Genomic DNA, 20,442 nt, shown 5'->3' on the forward strand with positions numbered 1-20,442 from the left:
CCGCCACAGATCAACCCGGTGTCCGGATTCCAGAACATGCCGAATTTCAGAACTCCGGATTACGGATGCTGAACCTGTACTGCTTCCAGTCCTGCCCTCGTATCCCTCTATTCCCTTTTCCCTCATATGTACATCGAGCCTCCCTTTAAATTTGTCAATGCTATTCGCTTCAACCACTCTATGTGGCAGCGATTTCCATATTCTCAGCACTCTCTGTATAAAGAAATTCCATCTAATTTAATTATTTGATCAATTAGTGGTCATTTTATTTATGCACCCTTGTTCTGCAGTCTCAACACAAGTGGAAACAGTTTCTCCACATCCACCCGATCGAACCCCTGAAATAATTTTAAAGATCTGATTCAGGTCTCATCAGTCTTTTTTTCCAGAGAATAGAGTCCCAGCCACCTTAGTCTTTCCTGAGCGTGTTAGGGGAGTGAGAGTGGGGGGGGGGGTAGGGGAGTGAGAGTGGGTGGGGGTGGGGGGGGGGTAGGGGAGTGAGAGTGGGTGGGGGTGGGGGGGGGTAGGGGAGTGAGAGTGGGTGGAGGTCGGGGGGGGGTAGGGGAGTGAGAGTGGGTGGGGGTGGGGGGGGGGTAGGGGAGTGAGAGTGGGTGGGGGTGGGGAGGGGGGTAGGGGAGTGAGAGTGGGTGGGGGTGGGGAGGGGGGTAGGGGAGTGAGAGTGGGTGGGGGTGGGGAGGGGGGTAGGGGAGTGAGAGTGGGTGGAGGTGGGGGGGGTAGGGGAGTGAGAGTGGGTGGGGGTGGGGGGGGTAGGGGAGTGAGAGTGGGTGGAGGTGGGGGGGGGGGTAGGGGAGTGAGAGTGGGTGGGGGTGGGGGGGTAGGGGAGTGAGAGTGGGTGGGGGTGGGGGGGAGGGGGGTAGGGGAGTGAGAGTGGGTGGGGGGGGGTGGTAGGGGAGTGAGAGTGGGTGGGGGTGGGGGGGAGGGGGGTAGGGGAGTGAGAGTGGGTGGGGGGGGTAGGGGAGTGAGAGTGGGTGGGGGTAGGGGAGTGAGAGTGGGTGGGGGGGGTGGTAGGGGAGTGAGAGTGGGTGGGGGTAGGGGAGTGAGAGTGGGTGGGGGGGGGGTGGTAGGGGAGTGAGAGTGGGTGGGGGTAGGGGAGTGAGAGTGGGTAGGGGTGGGGGGGGGGTAGGGGAGTGAGTGGGTGGGGGGGGAGGGGGGTAGGGGAGTGAGAGTGGGTGGGGGTGGGGGGGGGTAGGGGAGTGAGAGTGGGTGGGGGTAGGGGAGTGAGAGTGGGTGGGGGTAGGGGAGTGAGAGTGGGTGGGGGTGGGGGGGGTAGGGGAGTGAGAGTGGGTGGGGGTGGGGGGGGGGGTAGGGGAGTGAGAGTGGGTGGGGGTGGGGTGGGGGTAGGGGAGTGAGAGTGGGTGGGGGTGGGGGGGGGGTAGGGGAGTGAGAGTGGGTGGAGGTGGGGGAGGGTAGGGGAGTGAGAGTGGGTGGGGGGGGGTAGGGGAGTGGGTGGGGGTGGGGGGGGGGGTAGGGGAGTGAGAGTGGGTGGGGGGGGGGTAGGGGAGTGAGAGTGGGTGGGGGGGGGCGGTGCGGTGGAATAAAGATAAAAGCTGTTTGGTGGAAAGTGAAAGCATGATTGAAGAGGCATCTGAAAACAGGCAGAGCAGTGTTGAAGCAGTTCAGGGATATAATGCCTGAAGGAATGGTCACAGATGGAGCGGAAGATGCAAGGAACAAGGAGTAAGCTGTAGTCCGAGAGGTGGCGGGTACGTATGGGGATCTACGGCTGGAGAAGATTAGTGAGGTTCTATGAAATGAGGAAGTGAATGGATTTGAAGGCAAAGATGAGCATCTTTGGGTGATGGGGCTGTAGGACTTTGTGGAGCTGGGAATTGCACTCTGAGTGAGTTATATTTGTGATGAGTGGAAGTGAAAAAGCCAGAAAGGGCATGTAATGGATCCATGCCTGGGTTTACCTGCCACCAGGGGGAGCGACCGTCGGAGGTCATTGTGCCACAGACACACACATGCAGTCCTTGTATATAAAGAAAGGCTTCATGTTTAATCCTCACTTTGAGAGCTAATAAAGTAGAGTCAGGTCGCACCTGATAGTACCGTGAACTCAAAGCCTATTGAGTTATTGAATACGCAACATTTGGCGACTAGGCATAATACGAACTTTCACGCGCACAAAAAAAAATGAGCACTGTTGGAATCCTGGAGCGATTCGTGGAGGGAGAAGACTGGGAGGATTTTACAGATTGCCTCGACCAGTACTTCGTGGCCAATAAGATGGATGAAGACGCTGACGCAGTTCGGCGTGGGGCGGCTTTCCTCACGGTTTGTGGTCAAAAAATCTATGGCCTCAAAGAATCTGCTCTCACCTGCACGTCCAACGGAAAAGACTATGAGGAATTGTGTGCTCTGATTCGGGACCATCTCAAACCTAAAGAAGGCATCATTATCTCGAGATATCGCTTTTACAAGTATGTTCGTTCTGAGGGCCAGGACATGGCGGAATTTGTTGCCGACCTGAGGCGTCTCGCTGGGCTGTGTAAATTTGGAACCGCATTGGAAGACATGCTGCGCAAGGTCTTTGTAATAGGCATAAACCACGAGGTGATCCTGCGGAAGCTGCTGGCTGCGGAGATGCTGGATCTGAGCAGGGCCATCACGATCGGCCAGGCTTGCCTGACCACGGTCGATAGTACAAAGCAGATATCCTCGCAGAGTCGGAACTCCACGGCAAGTATTGTGCACCAGATTGAGTCGTCGGTTGGCAGAGCTGCACCTGGCAGGGCCTACCCGACTGTGTTTGCGAAACTTGTAGCTGCTCAAAGTCCGCCATTGGGCACGAATCCGATTTCACCCTGTTGGCATTGTGGGGGCAATCATCGACCTCATCAGTGCCGTTTCAGACAGTATATTTGTGGAGGCTGTGCGAAAATGGGGCACCTTCAGTTGATATGTCCGCAGCTCAGCAAGCGTGCTGCGACACACCACGTGGATGATGATGACCGATCTGGAGCAGATCCGGCAATGTAACCCGAGATACTCGAGGAGGAAGTGTATAGTGTACATTCGTTCCTGCCAAAGAGCCAACCGATAATGATTGAAGTAAAATTGAACGGCGTGCCGGTATCTATGGAATTAGACACGGGTGCAAGTCGGTCAATTATGAGGCAGAGGACTTTTGAAAAGCCGTCAGACACCAAGGCCATGAAACCCAAGTCCAGTAAATGCAAAATTGCGTACCTACACCAAAGAGCTCATACCAGTGATTGGCAGTGCAGCAGTTGAGGTGTTGTACAATGGGGCGGTTCATGATTTATCGCTGTGAATAGTTCCAGGCAATGGTCCAACGCTGTTCGGCAGGAGTTGGCTCAAAAAAATAAAGTGGAACTGGAACGCTATTAAAGCTTTGTCATCGGTAGAAGAAACTTACATGCATCAATACGCATAGAGGGCTGTTCATTTACAACAGGTGTCCTTTCGGAATTCGCTCGGCTGCAGCCATATTTCAGAGAAACATGGAGAGTTTATTGAAGTCCGTCCCTAGAACCGTGCTGTTCCAAGACGACATTCTGGTCACAGGTCGTGACACTGCCGAACACCTGCACAACCTGGAAGAGGTTCTATGTCGTCTAGACAAAGTGGGGCTCGAGCTGAAATGTTTAAAGTGCGTCTTTATGGCACTGGAAGTCGAATTCCTGGGAAGGAAGATTGCTGCAGACCTCATCAGGCCAACAGACTCAAACAGAGGCCATCAAAAATGCACTCAGACTCCAGAATGTGGCGGAGCTGCGTTCGTTCCTTGGTCTTCTCAACTACTTCGGTAATTTCTTACCTAAATTGAGCACATTATTAGAGCCACTGCACATGCTGCTCAGAAAAGGCGACAACTGGGTCTCTCAAGATAGGGTCTTCGAGAAGGCTAGAAATCTGCTTTGTTCCAACAAATTGCTGGTACATTATGACCCATACAAGCGTTTAGTATTGGCCTGTGACGCTTCATCACATGGGGTGGGTTGCGTGCTCCAACAATCCAATGAGTCGGGCAAACTACAACTCGTTGCGTACGTGTCGAGAAGCATGTCTAAAACGGAAAGAGCCTACGGCATGGTAGAGAAAGAAACTTTTGCCTGCGTATATGGGGTTAAAAAGATGCACCAATATCTGTTTGGGCTTCGTTTCGAGCTTGAAACCGATCACGAGCTGCTCATATCTTTGTTTTCATAGCATAGAGGTATCAATAGCAACGCGTCTTCCCACATCCAGAGGTGGGCGCTGACATTATCTGCCTATGATTATGTCATTCGCCACAGACCTGGCACCGAGAATTGTGCCGATGCATTGACAGTTTACCGTTGCCCACGCCGGAGGTGGAAACGCCACAACTCACAGACCTACTGTTGGTTATGGATGCCTTTGAGAGTGAAGGGTTGCCTGTCACTGCTCAACAAGTTAGGACCTGGACCAGCCAGGATCCGATCTTATCAGTTGTAAAACATTGTGTCCTTAATGGTGATTGGTCGGCCATTCCCAGGGAAGTGTGATGAGACCAAACCTTACAACCGTTGCAAAGATGAACTATCCATTCAATCTGATTGTTTGCTATGGGGTAAGCGTGTTGTTGTGCCCAAGAAAGGCAGGGAGAGATTTGTACGGGATTTACACAGTACCCATCCCGGTATTGTGATGATGAAGGCCATTGCCAGGTCTCACGTTTGGTGGCCTGGCATTGACTCTGATTTGGAGTCATGTGTGCATCAGTGCAATACTTGCATGCAGTTAAGCAATGCACCAATGGAATCTCTGCTAAGCCTGTGGTTGTGGCCATCCACACCATGGTCGAGAAACCACATCAACTATGCGGGTCCTTTCCTGGGCAAAATGTTTTTGTGGTGGTGGATGCGTATTCCAAATGGATAGAATGTGTAATCATGTCATCCAGCGCATCCACAGCCACCATTGAGAGCCTTTGTGCCATGTTCGCCACTCATGGTTTGCCCGACATCATTGTGAGCGACAACTGATCGTGCTTCACGAGTTTGGAGTTTCAAGAGTTTGAGACTCAATGGTATCAAGCACGTAAGGTCAGCACCATTCAAACCCGCGTCCAATGGTCAAGCGGAGCGGGCCGTCCAAACCATCAAGCAGAGCCTGAAACACGTAACTCACGGTTCTTTGCAAACTCGCTTGTCACACATACTGCTTAGTTACAGGACGAGACCTCACACGTTTTCGGGGTCCCCCCCCCTGCTGAACTGTTGATGAAGAGAGGTCTCAAGACCAGGTTCTTGCTTGTCCACCCTGATCTTAACGATCACGTCGAAAACAAATGTCAAAATCAGCAGTGGTATCATGATCGCACTGCCGTGTCATGCGGCATTTCTATTAATTATGGTCAAGGCCCCAAGTGGGTCACTGGCATTGTTACGGCCAAGGAGGGTAGCAGGGTGCTTATTATCATGCTTATTAATGGGCAAACATGCAGGAGGCACATTGATCAGACAAAATTGTGGCACACAGACGAACCGCAACAGCTTGAAGAAGACACCATCAATGACCAACCGATTCATATTCAGCAATCAGAAGACCCTGCTGTTGTCAATGACCTTCAATCCCCGACATGGACACTGCCACTCCCATTAGATCAGCTACCCAGCCTCAAGTCGTGAATGATTCAGAGAGCTCACCCAGATCTGGAATTGAACTGAGACGATCAACTAGGAAGTGGAAAGACCTGGACTGTCTCAATTTGTAAATAGGACTGATACCAAGATCTTGCGGGGGAATGATGCAAGGTATGTATGCCTGGGTTTACCTGCCAGGGTAAACCCAGGCATACATACCAGTGGGAGCGACCATCGGAGGTCATTGGGCCACAGACACACACGTGCAACCCTTGTATATAAAGAAAGCCTCCATGTTTAATCCTCACTTTGAGAGCTAATAAAGTAGAGTCGGGTCACACCTGATTGAGTTGACGGTACTAAGCCTATTGAGTTATTGCAACAGGGCAGCATTGGAAAAATTGAGCCTCAAAGTGACTTGCGCTTAAGTTACAAGTTTATGTTACACTGCTCGTTTTCATGTCATAAACAAGATTTTTAGGTTTCATTTTCCATAGAAAAGGCACTGAATTGTAAACAATGGTGGAAATACTGGAATCCCACATAATAAATTATTCCATAACCATTGAGCAATGGGCCTAGTCCCAGGTTTATACCTCAGGGCTGCAATAAACACTTGGTTTTTATTCGAGTTATCACTTTATCTGGAGCTGTATTAGCTTTTTTGATGCTGTTTCAGTTTTGTGAGTCTTCTAGGCTGGCATATATGGTATAGCCCCATCAAATATAAACCGTACCAGAATAATCTTTTTGCCACATATGAGTAAATAATCTGGACTCGATATGTGCGTGATGAAAGAAGTGAATTTAAAAATGCTACACAAGTTGTGCTATGTGGTGGCGAAGGGCTGTGGAAGCACTGCATGTAGAGCCACTCGATGGTGGCTGGCCAATTCTTTACTCCCACCAGTCTCTAAACCCAGCCACAACACCGTGAGGTAATATCAAACAGAGATCACATGTTCAACTATGGGGATGGGGGTGCAACATCGGGAAAGATCCCAACAGGCTATTTTGCCAGCCTACAGCAATCAGTTTCGAGAGCAACATTGTCAGAGGCCTGAAAGCAGGTTTACCTACTCACATACTCAGTTACAGGCAGTGTATGGGCTTGTGAGTAAGGTACCCAGCTACACACTCAGTCATAGGCAGTGTTTTCTTTATTTGTTCATGGGATGTGGGCTTGCATCCCTAAAATCTCTAGGTATTGCCCATTCCTAACTGCCCTTGAGACGGTGGTGGTGAGCTGCCTTCTTGAACCGCTGCAGTCCTTGTGGTGAAGGTACTCCCACAGTGCTGTTCGGGAAGAAATTCCAAGACTTTGACCCAGCGACGATGAAGGAACGGCTGATATATTTCCAAGTCAGGATGGTGTGTGACTTGAAGGTGTTCCTGTCCACCTGCTGCCCTTGCCCTTCCACGTGGTAGAGGTCGCTGGTTTGGGAGTTGCTGTCAAAAGAAGCCATGGCTGGTTGCTGCAGTGCATCTTGTAGGGCCTGGGAGCAAGGCACCCAGCTACATACTCAGACACAGGTAGTGTATGGGCTTGCGGGTAAGGTACCCAGCTACATACTCAGACACAGGCAAACATATGGGGGAAAATTGTGCAGTTTGGGTAATATTTCAGGTCAACAAATGCTCAAAGAAGAAAAAGAAAACTGAAATAAACAAGCTAGGTTGCATCATTTTTTGTTGTTGCTGAATCTATAGAATGCCACGTTCCCTGCAGATTCTCAACTGTTTTTGGGACTGAACTGTGATTTATTTCACATCCTTGAGAGTTAAATTAAGCTGGAGAAGGATCTAATCTGCTATTATAATTTTCAATGTGATTATTCTAAACTTTTGTAGTTAATTTAGGTGTTCTCAAGTTTCATGCAGGAATAAATCAAGGTTCGACAAAATTAGGTTTAATTTTGATTATTTTCAACCTGAATTGATTTATTACATTGAAAATTCGTAAGTAGGGCAAGTGATTTGCTGCAGTGACTTGTTATCACTCAGATCAACTGAGAAACCATCACTTTCCCTGCCTGCAGTGAAATTGTTGTACTTGTGTAGCAAATTGCGCTGCACGGGTAAGTAGGAATTTACTCCACATGTTGCAGGTTGACACAGCTCGCCAACTCATCTGCCTTATTTAAAAGTGCGCAAGTACTTCAAAAAGGCACTTTGAGTGATTCTGTGGCGTTGAAGGACTGAGTCAAGTATCACTTAGAATGATTGAGGTATGTACATGCCCACATGTGTTAGCATCATACCTGCTTCTCTGAATGCCTCTTTCTTATGCCTCTGATTGTGCTGTTTTGTTCTCTTGTTTAATGTGGCAGTGTGCAACAGGTGGCCCACCACCTCCTGTAAACCACCCATCGCTCCCTTCGTGATAACATTAAGAGCTTTTGCGCAAGGAAGACGAAGCAGAGCAGTATGAACATTTAAGGTCTAGTAGAATTAGTAAAGACTGCATCTCGACTGGCCCACGTACACCAGTGACGAAGCAGCATTTTTGAAACAATTCAAGACCAACCTCCGGGACTGGGAAGATTCAAAAGGCTATAAGTGGAGAATTACCGGAGTGATTCACCAGTGCACACGTCAGCCGCAGCAGCACAAGTCGGCAGCTGCAGCAAGGGTACCACATCAGTTACAGGGAGCAAATAGTGGTGGATCAGCCCAGAATAGGACACCGGCTGGATCTTTGGCTCATTTGCACCTCTGTTTGCGCCTCGGAGATGGGGTGGAAGGGTAAATGGTGTTTCAAGGCGCAACGCCGGATGTCCAGTGTTTATGGCCTGGCCGGCAAATTCGGCTCATGATTTGCGGCGGCGCAAAAACTTATCGCACTGAGATCATGACGTCAATCGTCGTGCAACGCTCTGTTGCCCCAGATGCAAAATTAGGCCCTATCACCTCATTAAACACACTCCCCAGGAAACGTCTGGAAAAAACAGGCATTCCCAGGACGCAGCAGGTGGTATGGACGGCGTATTTAAATGGGGAGATGAGGATCCAACATCGCAGGTCACATTGACTGCAACAGTTGCGCGCATCGCGCTGCGTGAAGCTCCAACTAGGAACGGCACTTTTATCTTTCGTTACAGTGTCCTTATAAGGTCAGTGAAAGAATTTAATGAGGGTAATACTGGTTCGTCAGTGTATCATGCTGGTTGCTATTGCCAGGTGACGTCAAGCTAGACGAAGGGCTGCTGGCCATGTCAGGCCATGGAAGAGGAGAGGCTGAAGACATCTGGGAGGAGGGCTTACCCCCACGGGTTTACAGGCACCAACACTCATACCTCCAGCTCTCTGAGGAGCAGTGTGTGAGAAGGCTGCGCTTCCAAAGATATGCCATCTTCTACAGCTTCTTCGCCCCAACCTCGCCGCTCCTTCGCCCCGACTTCGCCGCTACTGCTGTACCTGCCCATGCTCCAATCAGTGAACTGGACCTTGGTGATGTACAATCCAGTCTTCACCGCTATCGCCCTCCTGAACCGGCTCGCTCTGTACCTTGAAGTGGTATGCTCCACGTTGCTCCTTTGAAGGCCCCGACCTGCTGATGGTTCTTGCAGGTCGGGGCTGCCGAGCCGAATGCCTGGTCGGGCTGCCACGCTGCTCCTTTGAAGGCCCTGACCTGCTGATGGTCCTTGAAAGAGTGGCGAGGTCAGGGCGAAGGAGCGGCGAGAGATTGTAGAGCGATGTGATCGGGGCCCAGGAGAGGCTTGAGTTACGGGGCCCAGAAGAGGCGAGGGCCCAGGGGCAGCACGGGCCAGTCAGTGCAATATATGTGTGTGCACTCGGCCCGTGCAGCAGAGCTGGTTTCCAGTCGTCTTGGTTAATCCTTGCCACTGGACCAAGACCAAGCTCTGTCAAGCCCGTGTGGTGGCTGGTGTGCACAGGCATCTTCCACCCTTCAACATGTAGTTCGGGACCTGGAATATTAGATCCTTCATTGAAACACCTGCAAACTCATTCCTTTTTGGCGTGGAAGCAAGTCATCCTCGATTACAAGGAACAGCCTATGATGATCTCCTACAGGCAGACCTACAGTCTTCCAGTGCCAACAGAATTGCGCTGTCTGTCGCAGTGAAGGTGACTGGCACTGACCTTCTATGCCTCCGGCTCCTTCCAGGCAACAGCAGGGGCATATGCAGCATCTCGCCATGTCACAAAGGCTCTGTACGCTCGCAGAATGGACTTCATAAAGTTCCCAATGAGCAGAGAGAGCCAGAATGAGCGGACATGTGGGTTTGGCAGAATTGTAGGCTTTCTGAGGGTTCAAGGAGCCATTGACTGCACACACTTGGCCTTGCGAGCACCATTCAACAACGCAGGGGTATTCAGAAACCGAAAGGGATACCACTCACTAAATGTCCAGCTGGTGTGCGACCACACGCAGCATCCCCACAGTTAATGCCCGCTATCCAGGGAACGCGCATAATGTTTTCATCTTGCGTGAGAGCGGTGTCTCATGAATGTTTCAGCGACAAAGGGAAGGGCACGGCTGGCTGGCTGGGGACAAAGGATATGGCCTAGCCACCTGGTTCATGACCCCTCTCCGCAAGCTCAGCAGCGCTACAATGAGAGCCATGCAGCCACCCGCAACATCATCGAACAGACAATTGGGGTGCTCAAGCAGCGCTTCGGATGCCTCGACCGCTCTGAAAATAGCCTTCAATACTCCCCACAACTTGGCCATCATGAGGGGCCAGGCGTTGCCAGTGGGGATTTCAGGCCCACCTCTGGGGTGGGGGGGAAGAGGAGGAGGAGGAGGACGACAAAGAGGAGCCTGGCGAGGCACCGATTGCACAGCCACCCTATCCATGGGGGAGGTAGCATGGAGATGCTGCTGGAGCAAGAGCCACACGTCGCCAGTTCATAATGGACCCGTTTGCTTGAATGAAGGAAGCTGAGGGATGCATCTAAAACTGGCCATGCTGTGTGCCACCATAAAGGCACATCTACGCTGAACTTTGGAATGATGCACATGACACCAACAGCAAAGGGTCAAAATGACATTTTTATCAAAACAAGTAATGAACAATTCCCCCCCCCACCCCCAACAAGACCAAATGATACAATAAACAGCGTTCTGCTGTAAGTAACTGAACAACGTGCATTTTTCAAAAACAACTATTTACAGGTGCCCTCATAATATAGCAAGGCATCTGCAAATGGTTGTCCCACCCCTTAATAGGACTTGCCCTGAGATTCCCCCACCCCCACCTTCCCGTTATCCCCTCCCCCGCCTGCTGCTGCTCCTCAATGAGGTCTCAGAACCGACAGCAAGGCAGCTTGAGGGCTGCTGTGTTAGGGGGAAAGACAATGCAGGCGGCGTATGACGACACTCTGAGCCTCGAAGGCTCAGCTACGGACTGCTGTGCCTCAGCATCGACGGAAGCAGTCTCTGATAGATCGGGTGTGGACCGCGTAAGGTACATGGTAGGAGAATCAGTGTTGGGAGCCAGAATGCTGGTCATTCTGAGGAAGAACAGCACCTTCCATTTCCTGGGAACCACTGACACTCAGACAAGGCTGAGCCTCAGCAATGGAGTACAATGTTTCACCACAACTTGCTGGGCTGCTTCGGCACCGTCCCTTCCCCATTGGACAGTGGGGAACACAGAGAGGATGGCACCTGTCTGCAACCGCATGACATCACCAAGCTGCAGCGAAGCTTGTGCTTGCGATGCGGTTGCTGCTGCGCCGTGATCAACAGCACGCGCCACACACTCTGGCACACCACTGTCTCTGCTGGAGGCCACCTGCCTGAGTGGGCATGGATGGCCTCGCTGGAGTCCTGAGATGCAGAGACAATGCATGAGGCAGCCTCCGCAATCCTCACAGCAAGTTTGTCTATGCTCTCCGGGATCCTACCCAATACACCCATGAGCTTGCAGTGCATCTATGTGTTTTCCCTGGACATTGCCACCAAGTCCAGGTCCACGTCTGCCTATTCTTCAGCAGGACTACTGTGCCGACTTGCCCTCCGGGGAGCTAGCCTCCGAGCTTCCCCTCCCACTCGCCATTGCTGTAGGCCACTGGGGCTAGGAGCCTCAGAGTCCTCAAGCCCCGGGAAATCGGCTTCGTCCACAGATGTAGTGTCGGCAGACAAGGCTGGGCTGTGAGGTTCAGGCAGCACACTTTCATCCCCTCCCACATCGTCTCCCCCGTGGCCAGATATAGTTGGCTCCCGAGAAGGCTGTCGTGCTTGTGGCTGGTCATCTGCAAGCAGAAAACAACAGACGTGTGGTTAGCAGCAGGGGAGGGTCAGGGTGATAGCAGGAAGGTGGCATTGCACATGTACATGTAAAGGGGCTAGGCCACTTAATTTTAGGGGTCAATGAAGTCACATAAGTCATGTGTTCCATTTACATACCCTCACTCCCCGAAGGGGGCTTGGTATCGCCCCCGGCCACTGTGCAAACTGGGGTACCCATGAGGGCCGAGACTCGCTGCTCCACACATCAGTGAGCTGCAGCAGCTCAGGCTGTCCACCCTTCGGTTCGCCGTTGCTCCCGTCTGTTGTGGAAGACCTTGGCCTGCAATAAGAAGGATTCTGTTGTGCCACATATGCCTTCCATAGTTCAATAGCTGCCACTGTGTGGATGTACAAATGTCTTCACTTCATTCTGTGTAGCTGCTCAGTGAGGTTTGTCAAAGGTTGGGAGTAGGTGTGAGGCAGGTAGTATAGTGGCTCAGGGTGATGATTATGAAATGCATATCAACAGTGAGAGTGGAGCACGAGGGGGCTTGACATTGATTAGGGTACAAGAGGGTATGTGCATCCTGAATGCAGAAGGAATGGCTGGAGAAGTGAGCCTTCAGCTTTCTGCTGGTGCAAGGGTCAAGGATGTGGTGCAGGACATTCTAAAAAGGGAGGGAGAACAGCCAGTTGTCGTGGTGCACGTTGGTACCAATGACATAGGTAAAAAAAGGGATGAGTTCCTACGAAATGAATTTAAGGAGCTAGGAGCTAAATTAAAAAGTAGGACCTCAAAAGTAGTAATCTCGGGATTGCTACCAGTGCCACGTGCTAGTCAGAGTAGGAATCGCAGGATAGCTCAGATGAATACGTGGCTTGAGCAATGGTGCAGCAGGGAGGGATTCAAATTCCTGGGGCATTGGAACCGGTTCTGGGGGAGGTGGGACCAGTACAATCCGGACGGTCTGCACCTGGGCAGAATCGGAACCAATGTCCTCGGGGGAGTGTTTGCTAGTGCTGTTGGCGAGGAGTTAAACTAATATGGCAGGGGGATGGGAACCAATGCAGGGAGATAGAGGGAAACAAAAAGGAGGCAAAAACAAAAGACAGAAAGGAGATGAGGAAAAGTGGAGGGCAGAGAAACCCAAGGCAAAGAACAAAAAGGGCCATTGTACAGCAAAATTCTAAAAGGACAGAGGGTGTTAAAAAAACAAGCCTAAAGGCTTTGTGTCTTAATGCAAGGAGTATCCGCAATAAGGTGGATGAATTAACTGCAAATAGATGTTAACAAATATGATGTGATTGGGATTACGGAGACGTGGCTCCAGGATGATCAGGGCTGGGAACTCAACATCCAGGGGTATTCAACATTCAGGAAGGATAGAATAAAAGGAAAAGGAGGTGGGGTAGCATTGCTGGTTAAGGAGGAGATTAAGGCAATAGTTAGGAAGGACATTAGCTTGGATGATGTGGAATCTATATGGGTAGAGCTGCAGAACACCAAAGGGCAAAAAACGTTAGTGGGAGTTGTGTACAGACCTCCAAACAGTAGTAGTGATGTTGGGGAGGGCATCAAACAGGAAATTAGGGGTGCGTGCAATAAAGGTGCAGCAGTTATAATGGGTGACTTTAATATGCACATAGATTGGGCTAGCCAAACTGGAAGCAATACGGTGGAGGAGGATTTTCTGGAGTGCATAAGGGAAGGTTTTTTAGACCAATATGTCGAGGAACCAACTAGGGGGGAGGCCATCTTAGACTGGGTGTTATGTAATGAGAGAGGATTAATTAGCAATCTCGTTGTGCGAGGCCCCTTGGGGAAGAGTGACCATAATATGGTGGAATTCTGCATTGGGATGGAGAATGAAACAGTTAATTCAGAGACCATGGTCCAGAACTTAAAGAAGGCTAACTTTGAAGGTATGAGGCGTGAATTGGCTGGGATGGATTGGCGAATGATACTTAAGGGGTTGACTGTGGATGGGCAATGGCAGACATTTAGAGACCGCATGGATGAACTACAACAATTGTACATTCCTGTCTGGCATAAAAATAAAAAAGGGAAGGTGGCTCAACCGTGGCTATCAAGGGAAATCAGGGATAGTATTAAAGCCAAGGAAGTGGCATACAAATTGGCCAGAAATAGCAGCGAACCTGGGGACTGGGAGAAATTTAGAACTCAGCAGAGGAGGACAAAGGGTTTTATTAGGGCAGGGAAAATGGAGTACGAGAAGAAGCTTGCAGGGAACATTAAGACGGATTGCAAAAGTTTCTATAGATATGTAAAGAGAAAAAGGTTAGTAAAGACAAACGTAGGTCCTCTGCAGTCAGAATCAGGGGAAGTCATAACGGGGAACAAAGAAATGGCGGACCAATTGAACAAGTACTTTCGTTCGGTATTCACGAAGGAGGACACGAACAACCTTCCGGTTATAAAAGGGGTCGGGGGGGTCTAGTAAGGAGGAGGAACTGAGGGAAATCCTTATTAGCCTGGAAATTGTGTTGGGGAAATTGATGGGATTGAAGGCCGATAAATCCCCAGGGCCTGATGGACTGCATCCCAGAGTACTTAAGGAGGTGGCCTTGGAAATAGTGGATGCGTTGACAGTCATTTTCCAACATTCCATTGACTCTGGATCAGTTCCTATGGAGTGGAGGGTAGCCAATGTAACCCCACTTTTTAAAAAAGGAGGGAGAGAGAAAACAGGGAATTATAGACCGGTCAGCCTGACATCGGTAGTGGGTAAAATGATGGAATCAATTATTAAGGATGTCATAGCAGTGCATTTGGAAAGAGGTGACATGATAGGTCCAAGTCAGCATGGATTTGTGAAAGGGAAATCATGCTTGACAAATCTTCTGGAATTTTTTGAGGATGTTTCCAGTAGAGTAGATAAGGGAGAACCAGTTGATGTGGTATATTTGGACTTTCAGAAGGCGTTCGACAAGGTCCCACACAAGAGATTGATGTGCAAAGTTAGAGCACATGGGATTGGGGGTAGTGTACTGACATGGATTGAGAACTGGTTGTCAGACAGGAAGCAAAGAGTAGGAGTAAATGGGTACTTTTCAGAATGGCAGGCAGTGACTAGTGGGGTACCGCAAGGTTCTGTGCTGGGGCCCCAGCTGTTTACACTGTACATTAATGATTTAGATGAGGGGATTAAATGTAGTATCTCCAAATTTGCGGATGATACTAAGTTGGGTGGCAGTGTGAGCTGCGAGGAGGATGCTGTGAGGCTGCAGAGCGACTTGGATAGGTTAGGTGAGTGGGCAAATGCATGGCAGATGAAGTATAATGTGGATAAATGTGAGGTTATCCACTTTGGTGGTAAAAACAGAGAGACAGACTATTATCTGAATGGTGACAGATTAGGAAAAGGGGAGGTGCAAAGAGACCTGGGTGTCATGGTACATCAGTCATTGAAGGTTGGCATGCAGGTGCAGCAGGCGGTTAAGAAAGCAAATGGCATGTTGGCCTTCATAGCAAGGGGATTTGAGTACAGGGGCAGGGAGGTGTTGCTACAGTTGTACAGGGCATTGGTGAGGCCACACCTGGAGTATTGTGTACAGTTTTGGTCTCCTAACCTGAGGAAGGACATTCTTGCTATTGAGGGAGTGCAGCGAAGGTTCACCAGACTGATTCCCGGGATGGCGGGACTGACCTATCAAGAAAGACTGGATCAACTGGGCTTGTATTCACTGGAGTTCAGAAGAATGAGAGGGGACCTCATAGAAACGTTTAAAATTCTGATGGGGTTAGACAGGTTAGATGCAGGAAGAATGTTCCCAATGTTGGGGAAGTCCAGAACCAGAGGTCACAGTCTAAGGATAAGGGGTAAGCCATTTAGGACCGAGATGCGGAGGAACTTCTTCACCCAGAGAGTGGTGAACCTGTGGAATTCTCTACCACAGAAAGTTGTTGAGGCCAATTCACTAAATATATTCAAAAAGGAGTTAGATGAGGTCCTTACTACTAGGGGGATCAAGGGGTATGGCGAGAAAGCAGGAATGGGGTACTGAAGTTGAATGTTCAGCCATGAACTCATTGAATGGCGGTGCAGGCTAGAAGGGCCGAATGGCCTACTCCTGCACCTATTTTCTATGTTTCTATGTTCTACAACCCACACCAGGATCTGCAACACATTGAGAAGGGGCAATTCCATCAAAGACTTAACATTGTGTGAGACATTGATCTTGGAAGCATGGCAGGCCTACATAAATGTGAAGGGTACTCACCCTGACGACCCTCGTGATGTCATTGAACTTCTAGCGGCATTGTGTGCCATGTTTTGGCCACCGTGTCTGCCGCTGACACCTCCTGTGCGATCTCCCGTCAGATTCTCTTAAAAATGCTGGGCAACGGCCTCCCTCTGCCAACCAGATGGAGTGTAGACCATCTCCTTTCAATGGCCTGCACTAAGGCCTCAGCAGTCACTATAGAAAATCTTCTGGCATGCTGCCTGCCCTCTTGCTGCGCCATCTCTGCCGAAGTCTTAGAAGTGGTCTGGGTCATCTGAGCTGGGCGCAGGAAACCACCGCACCCTAAAGTCCCAACTGCACAGCGCAGGGAACCACTGCGCCCGGGAAAATTGAAACGCTTCTGCGCATGCGCAAAATGCCGGCCTTTTTTAACGCTGCAATTTTTGGCAGGGGCACACAAACTTCCTTGTGTAACGCCTGATTTAGCGACCCAGATCCTGGAACCTCATTTTTTGGCAAAATTTGCAGACAGACGAGGGCGCAAAATTTTTCCAGGCAGTATCAGGATTGCCCCGCTGTCATTACCACCCCGAAATCACAAAAGCCAAAAATCCAGCCCAAGGAAACAGCATACTAGGCTCGGAAGTGAAATAAGATAAATCAAGAACAGCCTTTTTTGGGGGGGAGGTGGGTCATGGGTGGAATGGGGGTTGTATGTATAGGTGTACCAGATAGAATGGCCATAGGATGCTTTTAAAATATATATCTTCATATTATCAGTGCTTCTCTTCTTACTGAGTTCATGTGCAGATGTCTGCAATTCCTTGCCCAGTGGCCTTCGTATGTCATTTCCTGACATTACGCGTATTCACCTCCTGTTGGAGTATTGAATTGTATTAATTGGCTGCAGCAGTCTCCAGATCCTGCAATCACAATCTGCCAGGGTTCTTGGAATGGATGGCAATAATAGTCGGTGGAAGGGAACCAGGACCTGGGATGTGAGACAGCCATGTGCTAACATGCATTACAGGATACAAGTGAGACAAATGACATACCAGATTAAAGTGTTTCTGGGGCATGGAACTTGATAACACCAAATGGCTCAGCTTGAATATTAGGATAGGGAAATACCAATTGGCTTCTCTGTATTTCAGTGCACTTTCATGTTGTTCACTTGACAACGCATTTCCCTTTTCTTACCTTGTGAGGTCATTAACCTTCTTTTGACATTGTAAAGTGGTTCTTGGGGTTATGGAGGTGCCACCCACAATCTGGGTTGTTGCCTTCGGTTTGTTCCCAACGATACCATCCCTCCTTTTTCTGATTTCTGCTAGCAGAACCTCAATCAGTCGCTGAAAAATTCAAAGCTCATCCCTTTTTTAGTTTCTGCATCCGCCATTGCATTCCCTCATACTACAGCCTGCTCATTCCTTTAAATGGATGCGGCCTTTTCAATGAGCAGGATACGTCAGTGCTCTATCCCATTCTAGCATTTCCCCCCCACCTTCGCAGCCTGGCTTGCTGCTGACGGGACTTATGTCCTTGTCGTGCCAAACTTTATGCAAAATAGCTGACCCTGGGAAATCTGACGGAGTCGGCATCGGATTTTGTCGATTACAAGTTCCATACTGGCACCAGTGCAACGCAGAGCCAGGAATTTCAGGGCCAAGTGTCTGGCTTTTGAAATAAATGGCCATTTTACGTCGTGTCCCTCAATATTGCATTAATTATTGAGATTATTAACTGAATTTTGATCGGCAGTAAAGCAAATCTCAGAACTTAAGCCACAATTCCACATTTTAATCTGCATTTGTATTTGGCAAAAGGTGACAACTCTGCAACACACAGATCACACTCATGTACTTCATGGGACATAACAACATGCACAAAGCTGTGGCTGCTACAGTATTGACTCAGGCCTGTTCGCAATCATGAGACGGAAGAAATTTTATTTTATTTTTGTATCCCATCTGTCTGGACTGCATTCAAAATGAGGACTCCAAAGGTGAGAAGACTGTGTCGGAAGCCATTGTGCTCCTCTCCCCCTCCACCACAAGCTGCGCTGCATCTCAATGAACCACATTTCAAAAAAATCCTCACAGTTTGGTCATGTTAGCTATGACCAGTCTGAATTCTCGCCTATTTCTAAATGTATTGAGTTAAATGTAATTTTCCTTATCGCAGATGGTAAAGCTTTCCTTGTATTTTCTTGCTTTTTAAAAAGGGTTCAAATTTCTCAGTGCACAATCTACAATATTGTGACTAAATTGATCTATATCGAAAAAATGTAATGGTGTAGTACATTAATGGTTGTTATTACCTCTGTGTTTGTTTTAACATCTTAACCTGGCTCTCTCTTGCACTGTGAAGCTGTGACAGGTTTTGTTGAGCAGTTTCAACTGCTCAGGAGGGAGCCAAGAGAAGGCGTATCAAAGCAGAGCTTGGAGCTTTTAACAGGACACCTTAACAGTTTAGGCAGTAATATATGTGCGAGTGGACCTCGCCAGGGAAGTGGCAATGTTGATCAAGTGAAGGACAAGACCACAGGTGGTGTTCTTCAATCGACCGATCTCCACTCAGTTTACAGCTGCAGTAGGCGTTGCGGGTACATTGCTGCTGTGTTTGAGTAAACCTTTAGAAAGTTAAAGAAACAAAATCCGTTAATGACAAAAAGAGGCTCTTTTACGTCCACAAATTACAAAGAGGTTTTGGCTCCGGGTGAGTACAGGCAACTTTTCTTATAAGGTATCCTTGACTGTGGTGAGCTGCCGTCGATTGTGATGAGTTATTTCCCTCAAACCTGCCCAGATGGTCAGCAGGCAGCCTGTTTAAGGGTAGAGCCAAGTTATAAACAATAATTAGATTTTTAAAAAACTTGAGAAAACAATCTTCAAATATAAGACTGCACCCTCACACAAATGCATTGTCCGGCGTCGAGGATATTGCAATTTGTAATGAGATTCTCTGCAGAACTCTCTTTTGAAATCAGTACTCACTATTTACGACTAACTCCAAATTGTGCAACTCCTTCCTCTTATAGGGCCCAAATTTGGCCCTCCGTTTTTTTCGGTACTTGGGTGAGGTGCGCCAACTTCCTGCGCTCAAAATGGCGGCGAAAATATATCCCCGTATTCTGGCCCCTCTGTCGACTCTCCCGGGGCTTGGCACGGTGTGGCGAGTCCATTGCGGGGCAGAGCCAGGGCCCTGCGTCTAAAAGAGTGCCGGCAGCTGTCCGCATGCGCAGTATAGTGTTCGCGCATGCGCAGTAGGTCCTCCTATGATTGTGATGATGTGTGCCTGCAGCATGGGACCCAATGCGTCCCGCCCCTATCCCGGGCCGAGTGGCCTGCCGCACAGGTCGACCGGTGCCTTCCCGTGCTGAGGGCTACAAGAAACAGGTTGGTGCGGGGAGACCTTTGATTGGGGGGGAAGGGAGGGGGGTAGAAGAGTTTTGATTGGGGGAGTGGAGGGGGGGGGAAGGAAGAGAGTTTCTTTAAATGATTTAGAAAAAGTCTCTGCAAATGGCACAATGCAACTGGCTGTTAAGAGGTGAGAATGACCAGAGAACATTTTCCTTAGGTTTGGTCTCTCAGTACCAGCAAATATCTGGTCGCGGCTTTTGTTTTGGTAGTAATCATGACTTAGGTCAATTTTTTTTAAATCCCATCAATTCTTAGTGAACAACTGCATGGATATCCGTAGAAACCCTGTTGGGAACATTCCATCAGCACCCACGGGTGCCTTATTGGGGAGTAACTGCATGGACACCCTCAGGTACCTTGCGCAAGTGACCATAGAACAGTTCCAGCAGGCTCAATGGATAGCAACCAGGAGTTGGAACCCCGGTTGATTTTCCGCTCCCGAACCTAAGGCCAGTTGTATTACTCCTATCATTGCACCACCCACGATCACTACCTCATGATGGTGTGATGACACAAGATAACAACTTGCATTAATATAACTCTGCTAGCAAAATATTTGATTCATAAATGGTTTTATGAAACCCTTTCTCTTCTGATATAAATGATATAAAAAAGTGCATATCTTATGAAGCTTTATATAATGGAATGTGTAAATTATGCAAAAATTACAGTACAAAATCTGAATTAGTTGTTGTGAAGGTGTTTAGTGCTTTGCAAGGTCCTCTCTGCTTCCCTTCTCCCCCCTCCCCGCGCCCCCCCCCCCCCCCCGCTATCTCTGGCTACCTGCGCTGATTTCTTAACTCTCCGCAAGGGTTTTCTGTGGCCACATACGCTGGCCTAAGTTAGTTTGGAGCAACTATTAGCTGTCCAAACTGGCTTAAATGACCAAAACAGGCATAAGTGGCTGGTAACGCCCCCCCTTTTGGAAAAAAAAACTAAACTAAAAAAAATCCTAACTCACTTACACTGGCACAAATTAAATGTGCAGAATGGGGATTTTTAAGATACTCCAGAAAAATCA

The 20,442-nt window shown here is 49.1% G+C and overlaps 1 protein-coding gene and 1 long non-coding RNA gene across 2 annotated transcripts in view; one reads left to right on the forward strand and one right to left on the reverse strand.

The window, feature by feature from the left end:
• Positions 1-20,442, forward strand: part of exoc4 (exocyst complex component 4) — a 617,734-nt gene that overhangs the window by 507,752 nt on the left and 89,540 nt on the right. The gene's annotated exons all lie outside the window — the stretch shown is intronic.
• Positions 18,476-20,442, reverse strand: part of LOC139278431 (uncharacterized) — a 133,642-nt gene continuing 131,675 nt past the window's right edge. Inside the window, exon 5 of the long non-coding RNA XR_011596264.1 lies at positions 18,476-18,631. This is a non-coding gene — a long non-coding RNA (uncharacterized lncRNA). The remainder of the gene's footprint in view (positions 18,632-20,442) is intronic.

This window comes from Pristiophorus japonicus, chromosome 13 (assembly GCF_044704955.1).
Source record: "Pristiophorus japonicus isolate sPriJap1 chromosome 13, sPriJap1.hap1, whole genome shotgun sequence".
Classification (NCBI taxonomy): domain Eukaryota; kingdom Metazoa; phylum Chordata; class Chondrichthyes; family Pristiophoridae; genus Pristiophorus; species Pristiophorus japonicus.